Source organism: Triticum urartu, chromosome 5A, assembly GCF_056163025.1.
Source record: "Triticum urartu cultivar PI428250 chromosome 5A, HENAU_Tu73, whole genome shotgun sequence".
NCBI classification, from domain to species: Eukaryota; Viridiplantae; Streptophyta; class Magnoliopsida; order Poales; family Poaceae; genus Triticum; species Triticum urartu.
The window spans coordinates 510,752,082-510,775,539 of record NC_141877.1 but is presented as its reverse complement, the minus strand read 5'-3'; the positions used below and the strand labels follow the sequence as shown (position 1 = coordinate 510,775,539).

At 53.3% G+C, this 23,458-nt stretch overlaps 2 pseudogenes; one reads left to right on the top strand and one right to left on the bottom strand.

The window, feature by feature from the left end:
- Window positions 1-1,664: 1,664 nt before the first annotated feature.
- On the bottom strand, window positions 1,665-18,432 carry LOC147972353 (uncharacterized; annotated as a pseudogene).
- Window positions 18,433-20,315: 1,883 nt separating this feature from the next.
- On the top strand, window positions 20,316-21,493 carry LOC125531783 (uncharacterized; annotated as a pseudogene).
- The last annotated feature ends 1,965 nt before the right edge of the window (window positions 21,494-23,458 follow it).

Genomic DNA, 23,458 nt, shown 5'->3' with positions numbered 1-23,458 from the left:
AATGCCAAGGAAAATACACTAATATAATCACAATGGTAAACTGACAGGGGAAATGTAAGGATGATATGGCAATGACTTGAATCAAACATACTGGTCTTTGTGTAGACAAACCAAACATCCATTTAACTATTATGTCATGCAATCTAATCCAATCCAATTCAAATTCATGGATAAATTTGAAAAACATTGCAAGGTCAAATTGATGGGCAAATAGGTTCCTGTTTTTAGGGTCATGGCCAAATAATTTCCTCTGAACTAATGACACCCAACATTTCTGCTTGAGTTGCACATTTGTACGGAGCAGTCGCAGTGTCGCAGCATCTGAGAATAATTTTACAGAGCTAGCATCTCCTACTTTTGTGCTTTCTAGAATAAACATGGAAAGATGCATCATTTTCTTAGAAGAAGAGCCAAAGCGGCTGATACAACGTTTTTCAGCCTATTGTGCTAACCTGTGGGATTAGCAACCAAAATTGGCAATTTCTATTGACAATTACAGTGACAGCTGACAAGAGAAGTATACAGAAACTAAGGGACGACTGCGGTTTGCCTCAGATCCCTAGTGGCTGCTGCTTCACCCGTGGTGCGGGTGCGGCCATGCGCCACGATGCTGCCTGTCGCTCCGCCTCCCAACCATCCTCCTACGCGGCGTGCTCTCGCCACCGCTGACCGCGAATACGATACCACGCCGCACCTGCCGCCGCCCCCGCCATCTCCCTCTCCGTCTCCTAGAGGGGCCCTCTGTGTGCGCCTGCCTGTCAGACAGCAGTGGCTCTCAGTGGGCTTTCCCGACTGGGCCTCCATAATGTGCATCTAACACAATTAAGAGGCCCACTACCAACCTCAAACACCATCACCATTAAGGCTCATCATCTCGCCATCTTCCTCCTCCGCTCAAATCCTCCCATGCCCCATTCTAAAAAAATTGACTCCTCGCCGTTTCCTCCTTCCTTGCCGGCGGCGCGGTTGGACGGAGAGATGCACTACTATCTGCCACGGGCGGCGGGTACACGCACCCACCACCGATGAGGACACGGTACGGCACAACACAACCAAAAGATCTTCGAAATTCCCAAGCATCCACCGGAAATCAGGACGCTAGCGGGCAGTTCCGCGCATCCCTCCCCTGCAAACGCGAGCCTCGCCCGAAACCACAAGTAATCCTACCACCCCAACCCCGCGCGGCGCCCACACACAAAGGAACCTGGATCGAGAGTCATGTCATATGGTTACTTGGTTGGCCGAAGTGTGATGGACACAATTGTGGCAATTTAGCCAAAAGAGCATGACAGGTGGGCTAGGTGACTAAGTGATTATGAACCGAACACAATCGATCTTGCCTGAGTAACCCAACAACAGAAAACATCATTGGACTGAACAGAACTTTGCTTATCTTGAAGATAAGCAGCTTAAAGAGCACCAGGCACATGCCATGTCATGGCCTTTGCGTAATCCATAATAAAATTATATTGACGTAATATGCCCACCAAACAGAAACCTTTTACTTTTGTAAAACATTGGTGATATGAAACCTTCAGTTGCTCATAACTGTATTTGTATGGGCCACGCATATACATGATAAGTTACGGTACAAAATGACAAACTAGAGCATCTCATACAACATTTAACTTAAAAAAACCAATTCCAGTTCTAATATAGGCTCATCATAGTGTATCAGGTAAAGCCTGAGAAACAATTAATCAAGTTGTCCATTCTCACCCATGAGGTAACATAAGCAAGGAAGAATTTGCAAATTGATGGTTTCAAATTGATATATAAGAAACTGAGATCCACAAGATTTATCGCCTAGCATGAGACATCAGTTTACCTTGGACGGACCAGGAAGGAACTGGAGGTCCAATTTGACTGAGTATCGATCATGCATGTCAAACAAATAACCTGCAAAAAGAAGCGCTATTGTTTATTTCAAGCCCACAACCAAACAAGTGTCAATTTCGTGCTATAACACTGACATATTTTGGGATAGTGAGACAAAAAATAAATTAGGGATTATGCTAACTGTAGAACGTCTGAAATCAATCATCTAGGGAACAAAGTTGATGCACTAAAATACTAAAAAAAGGAAAAATAGTAGTAGCAACACGAGGCACTTATCTCAATATTCAGGTAAAAGCTATCTGGCAGATGCTGGATATGAAATGAATAAATGCTACACTTATATTTGCAAGATGTGTGATATATAAACAATAGTTAACACGCAACCTACTGGAAGTGAAACATAGCAGAAAAGAATAGAGCAAAGGGATGTATTCTCTATTCTGCATGCAGATTCTAGCATGTAAACTCTAGCTCAGTAAGAACAGGAAAGTTATGCAACAATGAAACGATCAACAAGGGTTGACAACTGCCGTAAGTACTTATGTAAGAGTCACAACTTGGGAACACAGCGATATTGATACAAAGGATGTGCAGATCAAAGCTCAAAAGAATTGGTAACGTAAGTATCAGGTATAGAATACTACTCCCTCCATTCCTAAATCTTTGTCTTTTTAGAGATTTCAGATGGACTACCACATACGGATGTATATAGACATATTTTAGAGCATAGATTCACTCATTTTGCTCTGTATGTAGTCACTCGTTGAAATCTCTAGAAAGACAAATATTTAGGAACGGAGGGAGTAGAATGTAAGGGACACAGTTTCGGCTGACAACGATGTTATATTCACCTTACAGAGACTTCATGGCAGAGAAGGCTTGGGCAGGAGTTTCAAAGTCAGCATAAGCTATTACATGTCGATTATTATATCCTGTGTTGACCAGCCTTATTGCACAAAACCCAGTAAAAGGGCGAAATATATCTAGAGAAGCAAGAGTCAAGGAGCCAAAAGCACTAAATGGTGCAAGCTAAAACACAAAAGAAAAGACTGAGACATAAGATTGGTAAGAACATAAACATACAACATAGTTCCCTTATTAGTAAAATGACAAATAAACTCAAAATAATAATAGCAAAGGATAAGTGCAAGTTCCCGTCTACTACAGTTGGGTGGGAAACCTTCAACATGTAGGGTGTTTGATGCGTCTGAAGGAAGATGTGGCTCATAAGAACCAACAGAAGGCATCTGTAAAGATGCACCAGGTCAAATAAAATAATCCAGTACTTCACATTTACTGATGAAGCTGCTAGTCTTAATGAGGAACAAGGAATTATTGTGTTACCTCATTGTTTATGTAAGGCCGATATGGCAGTCCCATTGATTCATCAATCCAGCCATTTCCAGCTCAAAACCAGTCATCTGCGGTCCAAAAGGCATGCCTACAGAATGGTGTAATAACTAAATTATATGCATGTATATGTTACTGGGAATGAATGAACTTCTAAAAGACATTGAGCGGCACGTGAGTCGTGATTGCTAACAAACAGGGCTAAATGGGGACGGATCCCTCCTTTAACATCAATAAACACGGATAGCACCCAAGCGTATAGGTAGAAGTGGGACCGCTCCACGAATAAACATGGAGAGCACCCAAGTGGAGTCCCCGTGGGGATTCAAACACAGATGTGTAGGTTCAACAACCTGAACTCCTACCATTGGACTAGCGCTCAGTTCTCTAACTCATGATTGCTTGAAATTATTTATTATACCTACCATTTAAAAAGCAAGCCCAACAAAATAAACATGATAGCATTAACTAAAGTGTGGATCTAACTATATCACATATATCAAGAAATGGACATCTGGAGAGGCCGAAAAGTCAATCTCGCTGTTACGGCATTACCAATGTGAAAAGGGTTTAAATAAGTTTAAAAAAATGACGAGCATGTCAACGTTTCAGTATTGTTTGCTAATGATGGCCTCATTTGTCATCTATGAGGTTAAAATGGACATATGCACGCTGATTTTTCATAACACGCATTAACAGGACATCATTAATTAAAGTGTGGATCTAACTATATCACAGATCAAGAAAGGGACATCTGGAGAGGGGAAAAAGGCAATCTCACTATTACAGCATTACCAATGTGAAAAGGGTTTAAATAAGTTGAAAATGATGAGCATATCAACGTTTCAGTATCATTTGCTAATGATGACCTCATTTGTCATCTACGAGGATGAAATGGACATATGCACGCTGATTTTTCATAGCACGCATTAACATGAGAGCATTAACTAAAGTGTGGATCCAACTATATCACATATCAAGAAAGGGACATCTGGAGAGGGGAAAAAGGCAACCTCACTGTTACAGTGTTACCAATGTGAAAAGGGTTTAAACAAGTTTAAAAATGACGAGCATATCATTCATAACAAGCATTATAGATATTCACACACATTGATAAATGTAGGGGACTTTTTGAGATGAGAAGAATCTAAGCTGCCAACTGAAGAGATGGTGATTTATTTAACCTATCATGCAGCTCAGCGACGACAACAAATATACAACTAATGCCCAAATGGCAATTAGTCATACTCAATAAAATATTGGAAGGGTACTAATAGGAAAGAGGAACTAGCTTTATTAAACTATTAATTGCTGCATCAAAAGTAAGGGTGTGACCGTGCTACGACGCAGCAGCATGCAAACCCTAAGCTAGATTGACCAGATTGACGTAAGCACTATTGACCAATTCAAGTTTTAAAGATTTATAATATATTTGGTTATGTGAAGTCCATTTCAAAGCTCTTTAGAACAATAGTAGAAATATGTGCTGTCAGTTTTGCGCCAATGTTTTTAGCATAGCAAAAGCTGGGCAACACTTAATCCACATGTCAAAATGCTACCAACACCATAGAGAAAAAAAACCCCAGAACTATATCCTATAACTATCCTAGGATCTTTCTTTGAAGATTTAACAGAAAAACTTAGGCTAATGAGACAATAATCTGCCATTCTGTACCACCATGGATCGTTGTTTATGTTCTTCGAGACTAGGGATTGTTTATTTAGCTCCAAATCCAGCTCACCCAATTACATGAGAGAGACACATGCTACTTCTAAACCTTTACAATTCAGCTAAAGAACTCTAAAGTTCAAACATTCTCTTCAATATCCTCTCGATGGACAACAACAACCGCGTTGTTCACCTGAGCAACTTTCTGGCCCTACACACCCTCATGAAACCATGCCAACCGACACCGAGCGCCGACAGCCTAGCAGCAACGCCAAACACCCTTCACCCAGCCACCACACATACATAGGCCAAGAAAGCCGATGGCACGACACACATGGCCACGAGCGCATGCAACGATAGTGGCACGCGGTAGGGGCGCTTCAGCATCAGGTGCTTGGTGTCGGGGGTTTAGTGCGACATATGCCAACGGATGGCTTATCATGGTGGGGGCAAGTAGAACGTCGCCAGTGCCTAGAAACGGGATGAGGCGAAGACATGCACGACGGTGAATCTTACCCAGCTTCAGGGCTCTCCGGGGAGATAATACCCCTACTGCTGCTCTGCCGGGTCTCCGCATGATCACTATGGCCAAGTGTTTACACGGTTGCTCCTTGAGCTGTTTCTTAGAGGTAGGAGAGGGCAAGGCTAGCTCTCTCCTTCTATATGGTATGGTCTAGAGCTACCGGGTTCCAACCCTTTGCATGGGTGCCCTGGGGGGTTTATATAGGCCTACCCCCAGGTGTACAATGGTAATTCGTCTAGGTGCGGGCCCAGCCGTCAGTGCCTTTGGCCTCTAATTTCTCCGCCGACTGCTGGGGCCCGCCGGTTGGTGGGCCCCGCCGACTGGTCTGGTATGGAGCCGACAGGCCGTGTCCGCCGCGGGCGGGTCTTGCCGGCTGCTGATTACTGTAGCCGTGCTTCTGATGACGCGGGCTTGGTCATGGGGTCGTGGCAACAGTCCCGCCGCCTGGCGGGCGATCACTATTGCCACTCCCCATCACATCTTGATTAATGGCACATGGGGCCCAGGGGAGGGCTCGGCCGACTCCCCGGGCCGACTCCTGACGGATCCGACTGGCGGTCCTCTCGCCGTCTCCTAGGGTCTCACTGACTGGTGGGACCTGCTGCTTCCGGGCCGTTCAGACAAGCTGTCGTGGGCGCAGGACTCGGTACTGTGGTGCTGATGTCAGGGCCGACAGGGCAACAGTGCCACGCCACACGGAGATCTTCCCGAGTACGGCGTGTTGTGGCCATGCCTGCCCTTGGTAAGGGGCGGGAGTGGGCTTCACTGTAGCCACACCCCTGCCCCGTCCCCTTCGATGAGGTCATGGGTTTGTTGGAGTCGCCGGCCGACTCCCCAAAGCCGGCTTCTCTGGAAGTCATCCCTGGGACTCGGCCATGAGCGGGCAGTCGGCCGCCCTGCCGTTGACTCCTCAGGAGGCGGCTCTTTGCCCTGGGGTCTTGAGGGGCGCAGCCTGCCCCGATGTCTTGAAAGGTTATGGGACTCGGGTTGGCCTACTCGTGGCCCATTACTCCGACAGTAGTCCCCGAAGCTGGTGAGGCGCCGCGGGCGATCGGCCGAGAAGCCTCATCAGTTTCTCTTTCCGGGTGCTCAACACATGGTCTTTGACTGACTTCTGTCGGGCCGTCTAGAAGGAGTCGGACTTTTGCCGAGCAGTTTTTTCCGGTCCTTCCTGGAGTTCTACGGTCTCCAGCCGCACCACCTCACCCCCAACGCAGTGGTGCTTCTGTCCGCCTTCGTGGCCCTGTGCGAAGGCTTCCTCGGAGTCCTCCCCACCGTCGAGCTCTGGGGGGAGTTCTTCTTCTCCAAGCTCGGCACCCAGGCCGCGGGCGTCCCGGCTTAGTGCGGCGCCTTCATCGTCGTGCGAAGGTCGGGGGCCGACAATCCCTTCCCCTCCATCTCACTGATAAAGTCGGTGAAGATGTGGCAGAGATCCTACTTCTACGTCAGGAACGTCGCCACGAGGGGCGACTGGGTCAACCTGTCGGCTTTCGAAGCCGTCCCGCCGGCTGGGAGACTGCCCAACTGGTCGTACCAGGCCAGGTCGCTGACGCCTGCGGGAGCCGGCGCCATCACGCGACTCCGAGTGCTGACGCAGTCGGAGTGTCTGACTGGTCTGGACCTGCTGGCCGCCTTCGTTTCGCGCCGAGTTCTCCCACTCCAAGGCCGCCCTCACATGATATGCCAGATGAGCGAGCACCGCGACCCGAGTCGGATGTGCACCAAGGACATGCCTCACGAAGAGGTGGCCTTCATGGTGAACTACCTCTCGGACAGCAGGCTCCTGGAGGACTGGCGAGTCTGCAAGGAGCCGTACTCCCGCGCCAACCCCCCCGCCCGTGGTGAGTCGCCTTTCTTTTCTTTCTTTAGATTGTCTTCTTCTTGCCGAGTTTTGTTTTGACCAGTCGACTTTGGCTTAGAATCCCCTTCTTCACCCACCAGCCGGCACCTCGTGGCCGGCCCGTGAGTTCCTCGCCGACCGGGCGGAGAGCGATGTCGACGACCGCGATCTAGGGGCGGCGGCTCTGGAAGACGACGCCGAGGGAGGAGGAGGGACAGCAGGCGACTTCAGGCCTTCAGCTACCTTCGCCGACTGGCCTGAAGACAACGCCGAGGGAGAAGTCGCCCCTCGCCATCGGCCAGGAGCCAGCCAGCCTGGCACGGGCTCTTCTGCCGCGTCGGGCGCTCCAGGCGGCGGGAAGAAGCGCAGGGCCGTGCCGACCTTGTTCAGCAGTCGGCCGAAGAAGCCCAAGGGCTCGGCTGCGGCGACCCGGCAGGACGAGGCAGCCGCGATGGCCATCCGCTTCCGTAAGGAAGTGAAGAAGCCACCGTTGGTCTCCGCGTAAGTATTCTGTCTTCAAAGTTTTATTCTTTCTTCGTGATTTGTCTGAGTCTCTGCTTGCGCCTCTTGCTTCAGGTCTCCCCTCTCTCTTGAGCGGGTCGCCGCCGCCTCCGTCATGGGGTCAGCGGAGACGTCTGCCACCACTCGGCGGATTGACCCCGCTGCCGACCTCTGGGAGGCGACGGAGCAGAATGCGCAGGAGAAGCGCAACGAAGAAGAGGCCCTCCGCCTGGTGATGGCGGAGGCTGACAAGGCGGAGGCCTCCGCTAAGAAAAAACTAGCGGAGGCCGAAGCCGCCGCCGCTGCGAAGCAGTGGGCTGAGGAAGCTGCACGCCGCCAGTTGGCAGTGCTCGTCACCCCGTTGAACTTTGCGCCGCCGCTTCCGGAGTTCACGGGGCCAACTGGAGAAGCCGTCGTCTGGAGAAGGCGACTTCGGCACCCCGCCGCCTGGAAGCCGGCACCGCCAGCTCGGCAGCCCCAGACGCCGAAGCGACGAGCGCCGCACCTATTGGGTGGGTGCGAGGAGGCAGCACAGGGCCGCTGAACCGGGCGCTCCTGGACGTCCAGGCGAAGCTCCGTGCTGAGGGCGACGGTCTCCAGAGTTGCACCAAGGCGTTCCTAGCGTCGTGGGCAGCCGTCCGGGTATGTTTTTTTCCTTTGGACTTTGTTTTCTTGTTCCTCTCTGTGCGGGCACGCCAGCGCACCCACTGGGTGTAGTCCCGGAGTTTCAGGCCGGCTGCTGAGCAGGCGGCACGGAACTCCAATTGATGAACTTATGGGTACTAACTTTGTCTGAAATTCTTGTCGCAGGATTACCACAACCTCCGCGTCACTGCCTTCAACCGTAACGTTGAAGAGCTGGGCAAGCGGACCGCCGACTTGGCGGAGAGTCGGAGTAAGTCCTTTTTTCTTCTCTGTGGGGGCGCGCTAGCGCACCCGCGGGCTGTAGTCCCCGAGATTCGGGCCGACTGCTGAGCAGTCGGGCCGGATCTCCCCGGTGACCTACTTTATTGACGACTGTTATCTTTCTTCCTTTTCTTCAGGAGCCAACGCTGCTCTTCAACAGCAGCTGAGCGAAGCCAACTCTGCCCTGCGCGCCAAAGGGAAGGAGTGCAGCAGGCTCGCCACAGAGCGCGATCTGCTGGCCACTCAGTTGGCAGAGCAGAAGGAGCTGCTTGTGAAGTCGCAGAGGGAGGCGGAGGAGACGGAAACCGCCCTCTTGGCCGAGTTCGCGAGCGAGCGCTCCTCCTGGTCTGACAAGGAGGCACTGCTGTCCTCCGGCTTCCATGAGATTGAAGACATCGTTGATGGTGAGTCTCTTTATTTTCTTTCTTCGAGCTACCGATTTAAATCATGCCGACTCCTGGTTTTTGACTAGCTTCCTCGTTTCTTCGCATCTTTGCAGACTTCTTCCCTGGGCAGTCGCAGGCCGCCATCAAAGCCATCGAGGCCGACCGTGAAAGTCGGAGGGCGGAGGGCGCAGAGATCGCCACCGATGCCCCCCGAACTCTTGACGAGCACATCATGAGCATCGAGGCTCGCCTCCGGCCGGCTCACCGGATGCTGCGCCGCATTCAGCGCGTCGGTGCCCAGGCGATTGCCGCCCTTTGGCCGGATATGCAGGCTTCGTGCACCCCCAGCCTGACGGCCAACTGGCTGGAGGTCACGGCTAGTCGTCTTGAGGCCTGGAAGGGCTCTTCGGCCCGGGCTGGAGCGCGCCGGGCCTTGGAGTTTGTCAAGGCGTGGTACCCGGGGCTGGATCTAGACCGGTTGGCCATGCTTCGGTCGGAGGCCCAGCCGGAGCTGGCGGCTGCGGAAGATGCCCTCGTCAAACGTGCTGCGGCGATTGCCGAGTACACCGACACCAGCATCTTCGTCCCCGAGCGGTCTGAAGACGGCGAGGAGGTACCGCCGGAGTGGTTTGGGATGAACCTAGACTACGCCGAAGACTCGGCGGAGGTGATTGGCTCCAGCGCCGAGGAGGAGGACGAGGCAGAGGATGGAGGCGAGGCGGAGGCACTAGAAGACGGAGTAGACAGCCAGCCTCAGCCCGACCGTGCCTCCAACAACGAGCCGCGTGCGACCGAGTCGACTGCCGCCGGAGGTGATCAAGCCGAGACTAGCCAGCCGGCTGCCCCGATGCCTGATGCTGGCGCCTCCTCCGACCCTCCGAATTCGTCTTCTGCCTCCTAAGCTGCCGCTGTATCTTTTATTTTATCTGCCTCAGTAGTCTTTGAAGAACTTGTTAATTCACACAATTCCACCCGCGGGGTGTATTTTGAACCTCTACTTGACAATTTGGCCAAGGGCCTATGTTATGTAAATATATATATATATATCTATCTTTTCTTGCTCATTGTTCTTTTGGCTTTTTCCTTTGCCGCTTTCTCTTAGTTGCCTGCCTTGCCAATCGGACAGCCGCTCTATGGACTGTTGCTGGATCAAGTGCTAGGCTACTTTGGGAAAGCAAGTACTTAGCCAATTTCAAGATTTTTTTGAGCAAGTTGGATAGGAAGCGGCAGTTCGACTATCCGAGAGTCGGTTTGCGAGAAAGGCTGGAAGCCGTCTTGAGCTATGTTTTATGCTTTGAGTCCTTAGCCATTTTTCATGCGAATGCCCATTCTACCTTACTGCTGCCCACCGTACAGTCGCTCTGCGAGCTGCGGCTTCTGACAGGAGACGGTTTGGGCGTTTACACACTACTTGTCCGAGTGTAGGAAGCATTTCAGAGTGCAAGGCGGCAAGTCCCCAGGATGATTTGTCGAGCCCGGTGCCAAACGGCATAAAAAGGACTAACATACTTGCAGTCATAGTTTTTATCATACAGACAAAAGAGGGCAGTCCCCGAGCTCGCCTCGGGGCCCCCGAAGTCTTGGTTCTTTAATACAAAAGGTAGCGTGGTACATACTGCATCAGTTGTAAAACCTTCGGAGGAGATTTCATTCCATGGCCGCTCTGTCTCCTTGCCAAAGTCGTCCCTCTTGCGTGCTCGGGGCTTCTGAGCGTCGATCAGGTAGTAGGAATCGTTGCCCAGTACTTTGCTGATGATGAAAGGGCCTTCCCAAGGCGCCGATAGCTTGTGCTGGCCGGCTGTTCGCTGGATCAGCTGGAGCACAAGGTCGCCTTCTTGGAAAGATCTTGGCCTGACCTTCCTGTTGTGGTATCGGCGTAGGCTCTGCTGGTAGATGCTGGACTGGCTGAGTGCCAACAGCCCGCCCTCTTCCAGCAGATCGACACCGTCTTGTCGTGCTTCTTCTGCTTCCTCCTTGGTGTACATGGTGACTCGTGGGGAGTCGAACTCTATGTCCGTTGGGATGACGGCTTCGGCACCATGGACGAGGAAGAAGGGCGTGAAGCCGGTTGACTTGTTTGGAGTCATGCGCAGACTCCAGAGGACGGCTGGCAGCTCGTCGAGCCAACAGCCAGCCGAGCGCTCCAGAGGCTCGATCAACCGAGGCTTGATGCCGGACAGGATGAGGCCGTTTGCTCACTCCACTTGGCCGTTTGACTGCGGGTGGGCGACGGACGCTAGGTCCAGTCGGATTCCCTGTGTTGCGCAGAAACGGGCCAAGGCGCCTTTGGCAAAATTTGTGCCATTGTCGGTGATGATGCTGTGTGGTATGCCGTACCGAATTGTGATATCGGTGATGAAAGTCATGGCAGTCGGACCATTCAGTTTCTTAATTGGCTTCGCTTCTATCCACTTGGTGAACTTGTCCACTGCGACAAGTAGGTGAGTTAAACCACCTCGTGCTGTCTTGAATGGTCCCACCATGTCTAGACCCCAAACTGCGAAAGGCCAGGCAATGGGGATGGTCTTGAGCGCAGAAGCCGGCTGGTGCGGCTTGGAGCTGAACTTTTGGCATCCTTTGCATTTTTGGACCAACTCCTTGGCCTCTTCTAAGGCAGTCGGCCAGAAGAAACCGTGACGAAAGGCTTTGGCAACGAGTGCTCTTGAAGCCGCATGGTGGCCGCATTCGCCTTGATGGATGTCTTTGAGAATCGCTTGGCCTTGCTCTGGCTCTACGCAGCGCTGGTAGACACCAGTGATGCTGCGCCTGACCAGCTCTCTGTTGACTATGGTATAGGCTGCCGCCCGGCGTTGTACTTGCCGAGCTAAGATCTCATCAGTTGGTAGCTCTTTGTTCACCAGGAATTTGAGGATGGGCTGGGCCCATGAGGGTACTGCTATTTCTTCGACTACCAGAACTGTGACTTGGACGAGGGCGGCTGGGCTGGGAGGCGGCGGGTTGGAGTCAACAGCCACTTGCTGGGTTGATGAAGTCCCCAGGCCGACTGGCGCGGTCCTTGGGCCGAGTTCTGGAATCTTCGAGTCCGCCACCGCAGTCCCCGGGCCGGGTTCCGCAGTCCCTGGGCTAGCCTCGACTGTAGCGGCTCCGGAGTCATCTGCCGAGATCCTCGTGCCGCCTGCCGGGGCTCTGGAGTCGGATCCGACATCTTCGGGAGGAGCCGGTACGAAGATGGAGTCTGATTTTGGCGAGGGCTTGACGGACGACTTGAGAAGGCGTTGAAGGGCGACACCAGATGGTATTGCTTGGCGGGTAGAGCCGATTCGTGCCAATGCATCTGTTTGGTCGTTGTCATTCCTTGGTATATGAAGGAACTCGCATCCTTCGAAATACCCGTTGAGTTGCTGCATGAGGAAACAGTAGCTCGCCATGTTTGCATCTTTCGCGTCCCAGTCGCCAGATGATTGCTGGACCACTAAGTCCGAGTCACCATAACACAAGATCCGGCGGATGCTAAGCTCTTTGGCAAGCCGGAGCCCGTGGATGAGCGCCTCGTACTCGGCGACGTTATGGGAGGCGGCAAACTGGATTTGTAGCGCATACTTGAGCTTGTCGCCTTTGGGAGAGGTGAGGACGACGCCGGCTCCCAAGCCAGTGCGCATCTTGGAGCCGTCGAAATGCATCCGCCAATGGGTGGAATTAGGTGCTGGAGGCAGGTACTGGGTCTCGGCCCAGTCGACAAGGAAGACGGCCAGTGCTTGTGATTTGATAGCGGTGCGGGGCTGGTAGTAGATGGTGTAAGGAGCCAGCTCTATGGCCCACTTGGCCACTCGACCAGAAGCATCTCGGCTACCGATGATCTCGGCAAGTGGGGCCGTGCAGACCACCGTGATTGGATGCTCTTGAAAGTAAGGCTTCAATTTCTTGGCAGCAAAGTGTACGCCATAGTGCATCTTCTGGTAGTGGGGGTAGTTCTGCTTGGAGGTCGACAGTACCTCGCTCAGGTAATATACTGGTCTCTGGACAGGCAGCGCGTTGCCTTCCTCCTTGCACTCCACTACAATGACGTGCTGACTACCCGGCTGGTGGCGGCGATGTACAGGAGCATAGGTTCCTTGGGAGTCGGAGCCGCCAGGACAGGCGGAGTAGTCAACATCTTCTTCAACTGGTGAAAAGCTTCGTCCACCTTATGGTTCCACTCGAAAAAAGTGGTCTTCTTCATGAGTTGGTATAAGGGGAGAGCTTTCTCGCCCAACTGACTGATGAATCGGCTGATGGACGCTAAGCAGCCGGTGAACTTCTGCACATCCAGCAGTCGGCTGGGTACCTCCATTCTCTCGATGGCCTTGATTTTTACTGGGTTGCATTCTATGCCGCGTTCAGAGACCAGGAAACCTAGCAGCTGGCCGGCTGGTACTCCGAAGACACACTTCTTGGGGTTGAGCTTGATCTGGAACCGGCGCAGGTTCTCAAAGGTCTCCTTGAGGTCTTCCAGCAGTGTTCCACACTTTTCCGTTTTCACCACTATGTCGTCCACGTAGACGTGGGCGTTCCTGCGGAGCTGCTTGAGGAGACACTTCTGCATGCAACGCTGAAAGGTGGCGCCGGCATTCCTCAAGTCGAACGTCATGGTGAGGTAGCAGAATGCTCCAAACGGCGTGATGAAGGCGGTATTCAATCTGTCAGCGGGGTTCAGCTTGATCTGGTGATATCCTGAGTATGCATCCAAGAAACTCAACAGCTCGCATCCGGCTGTGTAGTCTATCACCTGATCGATTCTTGGTAGAGCAAATGGGTCCTTGGGGCAGGCCTTGTTGAGGCTCGTGTAGTCAATACACATTCGCCACTGCTTGTTCTTCTTTAGTACCAGGACCGGATTTGCCAGCCACTCCGGAAAGAAAACTTCCATAATGAAGCCGGCTGCTAGGAGTCGGGCTATCTCTTCTCCGACAACTCTTCTCTTCTCTTCTGATAAGCGGCGCAGGGGCTGCCTGACCGTCTTTGCATCAGATCGGACATGTAACTTGTGCTCGGCGAAATCCGTCGGTACACCTGGCATGTCTTTGGGGGACCATGCGAAGATGTCCCGATTCTCACGGAGGAAATCGACGAGCTCGCCTTCCTATTTGCTGTCGATGTTTGCACCTACGATGGCGTACCTCTCTGGGTGCTCCGGATCCAAGGGTATCTTCTTTGTCTCTTTAGCCGGCTTGAACGAACCCTCAGCCTCCGACTCTTTTGGGCTGGGCGATACCTCAGGCTGCTTGCCGGCCATCGCCACAACTCGCTCAAGGAGCCGCTTCTCCGCCGCGATTACCAGGGACTCGGCCAGCCGACTGCTCTTAGCTGCACAAGCAGACGACTTCCGGTAGTCGCCTGCCATAGTCAGAATTCCCCTGGAACTAGGAATCTTCATCTTGAGGTAAGCGTAGTGGGGGACCGCCATGAACTTGGCCAAGGCGGGTCGGCAAGTAGCGCATGGTATGGGATCTCAAGGTCCACCACCTCAAACCAAACAGACTCTCTTCGGAAGTGATCTTTGTCCCCAAAGAGGACGTCCATCAGGATCTTGCCGATCGGCGAGCAGGAAAGCCCAGGTACAATGCCGTGGAACACTGTCCGGCTGCTCTGAAGCTGTCTTTGCTTGATTCCTAACTTCTCCATGGTATCAGAACTCACGAGAAACGTGCGGCCCGTTTGTCCATAGCAAAGGTGGCGTCCAGGACCAAGGTGTAGGAGCCCGGACTCGGCATCACTTCTGGGTGGTCAGCCCTGCTCCAGCTCATGGGCTTCTCAGACCAGTGCATGAACTCTGGCGTCTCTGAGGCTACTGCGTTCACCTCTTGTCGCTGCAGCCGCCTTCTGCGTCGATCATCAGCCATACTGGTGAACACCATGTAGGCTCCGTGGTCTTCAGGGTATTCGTCTTGTACTGCACCAACTGGCCTAACTGCCGGCTGCTGGGGCGGAGGTGGAGGCGGCTGCCTAGCAGGAGGGGGTGGCAGGAGACCGTCTCCCTTGGCGATCCTGGTGAGCCAGTGGCACTTCCGGGTGGTGTGATTTGACGGCTTTGCGCCGCTGTGGAACTTGCAAGGTCCATCCAAGGTCTGCTCATAGGAGAAGGCCGGCAACCAGTTAGGCTTGCCGCCTTTCTGTCGCTTGGGCGGAGGATGCTCTTCTGGCTGCTGGGCTTCAACGGTCGCGAACCGCCGGCTGCTGGAAGCCAGCTGCGGGGCCTTGCGCTTGCTGTCACCCTGCTGTTGTCGCCGGCCGGCGTCTGCCGCCAGAGTTCTTGGAGCTTGAGGAGCCACTTTGCCAGTTGTGCTGATTTTAATTTCCGCCTTCATGGAGGAGTCGGCCATGGCGTACTTGTCCGCTATGATCAGCAGCTCATCGAGGGTTTCTGGCTCGTCGCAGAGGAGCTTGTGCTTGAGGAGGGTGCCTTCTCGGCACCCGGCTGTGAAGTACTCGATGGCCTGCACCTCGTGCATGCCCTCGCAGGAGTTTCGGAGCTCAGCCCAACGCGTGAGGTAGTCGCGAGTCGACTCGTCAGGAGCTTGCACGCACAAGCAGAGCTGACGAGGCTTGGGAGGACGCTTGTACGTGCTGGTGAAGTTGCGGACGAACGCTTCGGTGAAGTCGACCCAGCTGTTGATGCTGCGGGGCTTTAGGCTGTTCAGCCATGTCCGGGCCATGCCCTGGAGCATGAGCGGAACGTACTTTACGGCGACACGCTTGTTGCTGTTTGCTATGCTGACAGCCGTCGAGTAGTAGACTAGCCAGTCTTACGGCTTCACGGAGCCGGGATACTTGGGCGTGTCTCTTGGGAGCGTGAACCCTCTGGGAAAGGGCTCGTCCCGAATGCGGGGCCCGAAACAAGGCGGACCCAGCTCGTCTTCTTCTTCCAGCGCCAGGGACTGGTGAAGGCGGGGGTCATTCTCTCCAACTCCCTCTCGGCGGCCAAGGCGGTCACCAAGAGTCGGATGGTCAACAGGCGGCGGGGAGACTCGCCTCTCCTTACGGGGAGGGGGAGGCGGACAGTCGTCCCGTCGTTCCACTGCTCTCGGGCGGCCATCTCGGTCGCGCTCTATGGTAATGCGAGTCCGACTGTGGCTGACAGCCGGCTCCTTGTCCTTTCTTCCTCGGGCGCCGCCAGTCGGCGTCCGAGACGTCGCGCCTTGATCTCGATGCGGGTCGTCATTTGGCCGCTATGGCGCCTCCGTGCGGCAGCCGGCCTCGTTCTGCGCGGCGGCCGCGTCGAGGAGCCGCTGGACTCGCTCCATCATGAGGCGGCATTCTTCGCCCTTGAAATTGTCCAGCTCATCCGCCGCTGCTTGGGCGGCTCGGATGTTCTCCGCTGGTGTAGCGTACACGGGGCGGCTAGCCCCAAACAGGCTGGCGATGGCTACGCCGCGCTGCTGGACCGCGCCAAGGCGGCTGGGCCCTGCCGGGGCCGGCGAGCCGCCAACGGCGCGATCCATCTCCCGCTGGTAAGCTTCTGACAAGCGTCTCATGCTGGCCAGCTTCTTCACGCCTTCAACGAGCTGAAGGCGGCGCGCTTCTAACGTCTCAGTGTCAGCATGTTCCGGAATGGGCGCAGTTAGGTCTTGCAGCGCCGCGCCGAGTGAGTCGGGCACTCCTCCGCCAAGGAACTCATCATGACTGATGACTAGCACCTCAGTGACGGTGCTTCCGTCGCTCTCTGCGTGGGGGAGAGGTTCGTCGTAGACCACCACGTTGGTGGGGAACGCGTCGAGCAACGCGGTGTCGGAGTCGACCAGCATCGGGTTGGTGGAGCCTACGGACTCCAAGTCTACGGCAGGCCCGCCGGAAACGTGGAGTTGATCGAGGAGGCCCGCGAGGAGGTTCTCGGGGCAGCCCGTGCCTGCGTCGGACGTAGGTTCGTCGGAGAGGCGGACCTCGCTGACAAGTTCGGCCAAGGAGCTGGCTGCGCAGGCGATCTCAACGCCGCGCAGCGCGTCGACCAAACTTCGTCTGGCGTGCCTGGCTGGCTACGCTCGCCAGGGAGGAAAAGGGTTCCCGTCCAGAACAGATCTCCGGACGGCAGTGCACCAGGCCCCACGGTGGGCGCCAAATGTCGGGGGTTTGGGCGACATATGCCAACAGATGGCTTGTCATGGTGGGGGCGAGTAGAACGTCGCCGGTGCCTGGAAACGGGATGAGGCAAAGACATGCACGCCGGCGAATCTTACCCAGCTATAGGGCTCTTCGGGGACATAATACCCCTACTGCTACTCTGTGGGGTCTCCGCATGATCACTATGGCCAAGTGTTTACACGGTTGCTCCTTGAGCTGTTTCTTAGAGGTAGGAGAGGGCAAGGCTAGCTCTCTCCTTCTATCTGGTATGGTCTAGAGCTACCGGGTTGCAACCCTTTGCATGGGTGCCCTGGGGGGTTTATATAGGCCTACCCCCCAGGGGTACAATGGTAATTCGGCTGGGCGCGGGCCCAGCCGTCAGTGCCTTTGGCCTCCGATTTCTCCGCCGACTGCTGGGGCCCGCCGGTTGGTGGGCGCCGCCGACTGGTCTGGTACGGAGTCGACAGGCCGCGTCCACTGCGGGCGGGTCTTGCCGGTTGCTGATTACTGTAGCCGTGCTTCTGATGACGTGGGCTTGGTCATGGGGTCGTGGCAACAGTCCCACCGCCTGGCAGGTGATCACTATTGCCACTCCCCATCACATCTTGATTAATGGCGCATGGGGCCCAGGGGAGGGCTCGGCCGACTCCCCGGGCCGACTCCTGACGGATCCGACTGGCGGTCCTCTCGCCGTCTCCTAGGGTCTCACAGACTGGTGGGACCTGCTGCTTCCGGGCCGTTCAGACAAGCTGTCGTGGGCGCAGGACTCGGTACTATGGTGCTGATGTCAGGGCCGGCAGGGCAACAATGCCACGCCGCACGGAGATCTTCCCGAGTACGGCGTGTTGTGGCCATGCCTGCCCTTGGTAATGGGTGGGAGTGGGCTTCACTATAGCCACGCCCCTGCCCCGTCCCCTTCGTTGAGGTCGTGGTTTTGTTGGAGTCGTCGGCCGACTCCCCAAAGCCGGCTTCTCTGGAAGTCATCCCTGGGACTCGGCCATGAGCGGGCAGTCGGCCGCCCTGCCGTCGACTCCTCAGGAGGCGGCTCTTCGCCCTGGGGTCTTGAGGGGCGCAGCCTGCCCCGATGTCTTGAAAGGTTATGGGACTCGGGTTGGCCTACCCATGGCCCATTACTCCGACACTTAGCACGGAGCCAGAAGGAGGGGAACTTGAGTAACGTGCCCAAGCTATATAGGAACTTGGCAACATAATCGAAGCCAAGGAAGGAGACGGCGATCATGACAACGGGCGATGCGGTGATGGCGACCCACAGGGTCCCAGTGTAGGAGGTGCGGCGAGCAAAACCAGCCGGGAGGGGGCTGAGTTCCGCCATCCCGAGGAGCTGGAATGAGCCACTGTTCATCTGGGCTTTAAACATGCCGATGGAGGAGATCGTCGCGCCGCCCCCTGTCCAATACTTGGGCCATGGGGTCCCAATGATGCCTGCCAGACCCAACAAAATTATATTTCCTTTGAAGGACCAAAAATAAGATAGTCAGATCATAAACTGCCTTGGTTGCATTCAGCCCGGATTGATTCTACAGTTTTATTATGTCCCCTAAAATAACATTTCTACGGTTTTATGTCTCAAGAAGGAATTAAAATACTGGTTTGCTAATACTAAGTCGCCGAAGTTTTTCTTATGTCTACAAAAAAAGACAACTAGGTGGAAATGTATGTGGTGCACTTTTCACTAAAATAAACTCAAGTAGTACAAAGTTATACTAAAGCAACGTCAATTAATATTGATCAGAGAGAGTATCACACTTTAGAATTACAGGCACAGAAAACCCTAGTCAACTTTGATACAGAATCCAATACTCCAAAGTGGAATTACATGCAAAATCCATATATTGCCCTCTTTGCACTCACTCATGAATTTAAAAATATATTATATAGTGTTCATCGTGATTTAACATGCATGTACACTTGCAACATTCGGTGGAACAACATACTACGTGTCTCGGATGGAAAAACAATAAACCTAGAATTTGAGTAGTCAATATATATAAAAGTTATTGAGGCACTCAATATATGTGTTTTTACTATGCAAGTGTACATGTTATATCATGGGAACATCGATGAAACTTTGCAAAATTCACATCTTTTTGGAGTAAGCAAAGAGAAAAAATATGGATTTTGTGTAAAACCCTCTGCACAAATCCGAGATACTTAGCATATAGTTTATACATTTTTTTTACATAAACCCACTAATATAAATAGTATAATCACTAAAGTTAAGCTAGATGCACATCATTAAAGTAGAGTTTCCTTGATTTGCAATTTCACAGAAGAAAAACATGTTTCGAAAATGTGTTGTTTACCCTCGTATAAGGAGACCGCTGTATAAGCCCAACAATATCAACCAAGAAAACAAAACTAGGCACATATACAAAGGAATATGAACGGCGACAGTAAGTATATATATTTATTTGCAAGGAGGCAGCAGTAAGTATATATATTTATTTGGAAGGAGGCGATAGTAAGTATATTGATACATAGATATCCTATGTTTTTGTTTCTAATGCATAAGATAGATGATTGCTATTACCTCTGTCTCAAGATATAAGATGTTTATAGGCACATGATAAAAAACAAAGGAAGCAAAGGAGAATGAGAACAAACAAAATGACGATTTTTTTGCCTTACAGCGATAATTTCTTTGGGACTTCTTATAGCATGTGCTTTCCTCGTGAAATTATCGTCATTGCAGCAGGGTCCCTTTGACTGACTTTGTGAATTTATCAGTGACTCCTTTTGAAATCATGCGAGCTGATATTGATATTTGACTCATTATACAGTCAAGATGATACTATCTTGAAGAACTTTGGGCGTACAAGGTTCAAGATGTTGAACACTTCAGCGATGTGATTCTGGAGAAGTGTACCAGATAGAACTTACATGGAGTATGTACTCTGTGTAGTGATTCTAGCACATTGCTCGACTCATTCCGAGATGTAGGTTAGGGAACATAAGCAACATGTCCCAGCATGAAGTAGCAACGGTGCCACCCCCATCACTGTCAATGATCTAAGAGAACCGAGTGTATCCAACCACTAGGATACTCCTATTGGCTTGCCAAGAGTTAAGCATTTTCCAGCTTATCTGCTTTGTCACCTTTGACAAATAAAAATCATACAGTAGTATGTCCTCCACTTGCCATCGTTGGAATTCCCTTTTCCATGTACCTAATATGCCTTTAGGAAGTAGAACAGGAGGCCTTCGGGGAGACCCTCGCTGGCGAAGATGGCTCCACTCTCCCCACCTCCCACCCAACCTCCGGCCTCCACCCACCCCCCGGCCACGACAAACCCTCCGAAAGCCTCTCCACTTGAACTCACCCTCGCCACCAGTCCCCTGGACGCGCTTCTCCCCTTTGTTGCGCCACCTCCATCGCCATTCTTTGACCTACCCCATGTCAAAGCTGGCCTGGTGGCTCTTTGCTGCTTCCTGGGATGCGGCAACGCCATGGGTCTGGAATTTGAAGACAACTGTAGCTACTACTACCGTCTCGCCATTACCACTCCGGAACTACACCTCGCAATGCCCCTCTAGATCGTCTTCGACTTCTCTAACCGCCACCTTGATGCCATCATCGTCGCTACTCTGCTCCAGGCTGCCCTTGGCGGCTGTGCTGCTGATTTCTTCATCTCCATGTGCTCTCCTCTTGTCTTCCGCTTCCATGTGGCTTCCTCGCGAGTCGTAGAGATCATCCTAGCCCAAACCAGGGTCCGCCACCGCAACCACGCTTTCTCCTTCGCTAGAACCCTACCCCTGCTTCCACCACCTCCTCCTGCTGCTGCCTCATGCATGTCGCTAGCTCACCTCCTGCAAATTCCAGATGACCCATGTCTTCACTTTGAAGGCGTGGTATGGACGCAGCTCCGATCTCCAGTCACCATCGACCCATGCTCCCAGCTACATGGATGCCGCATGCATGCGCATGTCATCCAGTTTCCGTTCACCCTCTATGCAAGCTCAATGGCTCTAATCGTTGCTTGCCTGTTCGGTGGCCACTACCACCACTTCAATGTCACTGACGACGATGACTCATGTTTCTCGTTCATCGTCGCCAACCCCGCAGTTGCCAAGCTCACCGCCTCCATTGGAGATTTCCGCAAACTGGGCATGTTGATTTGTTTCCCCTGGCCGCCGCTCCTGGGTGGCATCGGATGCTCGCTTTTCGGCGAGGTCATGCCTCCTTCATACGGTGCCACGTCGTCCTCCCCGTTGGCGGTCGTTTCTGCATCTCTGCCATCAGCGTCACCAGCTCTGGATCAGCCTAAGGTGAGACGTTATCGGCCTGGTATTAGCTTTTTTTACCGTATGCTGAATGTTAACCGCTTTAACCATCTCTCTCCTCACGTACAATACACCTCTCACACTCATTTTTTCTGCATGACTTTCATGCCAATTAGTGTTAGGCCTGATGAAGTGTTGGTTGAGTCAGCCTTAAACCACAGTTTTTCGGTCAAACAAGATTTCCATGCAGTCAAGGTTCATGAGCTCATTTTAGCATCTTCTCCCGCTCGGCCAAAGTTCAAATTCTCAACCATTGGTCCCTTGACTTTGAAGGTTTTTGTCTTTTTCTTTTTGACCAGCTAGAACCAGCCATTGCTTACTACAGTCGCTTCCATGCGTTATATAATTTTTTTCTTATTCCCTCTGCCACCATGATCTGCATCCGTCCTTGGCCCTTTTGATCAACCTCGACCGCCTGTCCATGTACCGCACCCGTCCCCCCTCATGGGCTCGCTACACGTCCGGTCAGCTCTGCATGAGCCCCTGGCCCACCCCATGCACAATGATGACTGCGCGGCGGCCTCGGACAAACCAAATCTCCCAAAATATCCGTACGCAGGGAGATGGGCTGCGCATGCGTGCGAGGAGCGCGCGGGAACCCAGGCATCCCCTCCTGCCTCTCAGTATATGCCAAATCTGGGCACCCCACTTGCTCCCCCCGTGTCTAATCCAGACGATGCTACATCGCCTCCTGTCTCCCCCCGCACGGCCCCTGTAGCCGCACTTTGCGAGAATCCTGCATTGGGAACCAACGAAGCCGCGCGGTCATGCTCTCGCTCGCCCATGCCGCCCCCAAGCTACCCCTGACCGGCATCTAGCCATCATCATCACGCTTAAACCCATTGTGCAGCCTAACCCGTCCGCTCATTCACCACGCCACACGCTCCAGTCGCCTCACGCATTGCAGCAGCACGCAATGGATCATGCTTCACTGACACCAGATATGTTGCCCATGCGGTCCAAGAATGCCACAACGACCTCATATCGAGATGCTCTTCTCTCCTCCCCCCCCCCCCCGCACTCACAGTCATCCGCAACAACGCCCCACATATATAACTCATCGGCCTCTTCTCCCCCTCCATCTTCGTTCTCATCCACCACCATCCACCAAGAAGAGAAGACGCTGCTTTCGGTGCCTCGCCCTAGACCACTGTGTAGAAGTCTGCCGTGACCCTATCCGCTGTGCCCGGTGTTGGCGGAACGGCCACCGCAGCCACAACTGCAGGTACCAATGGATCTAGCCTCTCTTCCCTTCACTCCCTGATGCGTTTCCTTCAAGCCCTAATCCAGCTTTCTGCCCTCACAACATGAATCCTGGTAGCTCATCATCGGCGCCGCCCCGTGACCCACGCACACTCATGATCGGCGACGTTCCTATCATCCTCTCGGAGCCCTTCCCCGTTGTCTGCGTCCCCTCTCTTTTCATCCTCCACGGCGTTCCCGTCACCACAAATGGGGTCCCCCTGCATCCACCCTCACTACCACGCACCTCCGCCCCTCCGCCCACTCCCACCACTCCACTCCACGCACCCACCCACACTAGTTCATCCCCGTTCTACACCCAGGCACTGCGGGATCGTCTCTCCATGGTTTCATCGCATCACAGTTCACGAGGGCCAACTCTCACGTCTTTGAAACCGAATCTGAGGACGAGCTGCCTCGCCCGGTCCATGAGGCTGGTCTGCTACCACCTTACGGCGACATGCCTCTCGTTGCCACACCACCCTGCCTAGTCCACTGCCGTGCCGCTTCACCTTCGCTCACCTCTAGAACCCTAACCGAAACCCTACACCCCTCATCCGCCGCGCCATCCAACACACTTGCGGCAACCCAGCCTTCATTATGGGAGGATCTTGGCGTAGGGTTGCCTGTCTCACTTTCCACACTCATGCTGCATGAAACGATGTTGTCCACCATAGCCCCATCGACTTTGAAGGCAATGTGGTCACTATAGAGCATGTTGAGCACACAGACCGTGCCATTGCCGTCTTCCCTGATCTTGTGGAGATTGAGGTCTCCGAATTCCCACACAAACTCTGGCACAACGATGGCATCCGCTTCGCTCTGGCCTTCCTCGGTGACGTCTG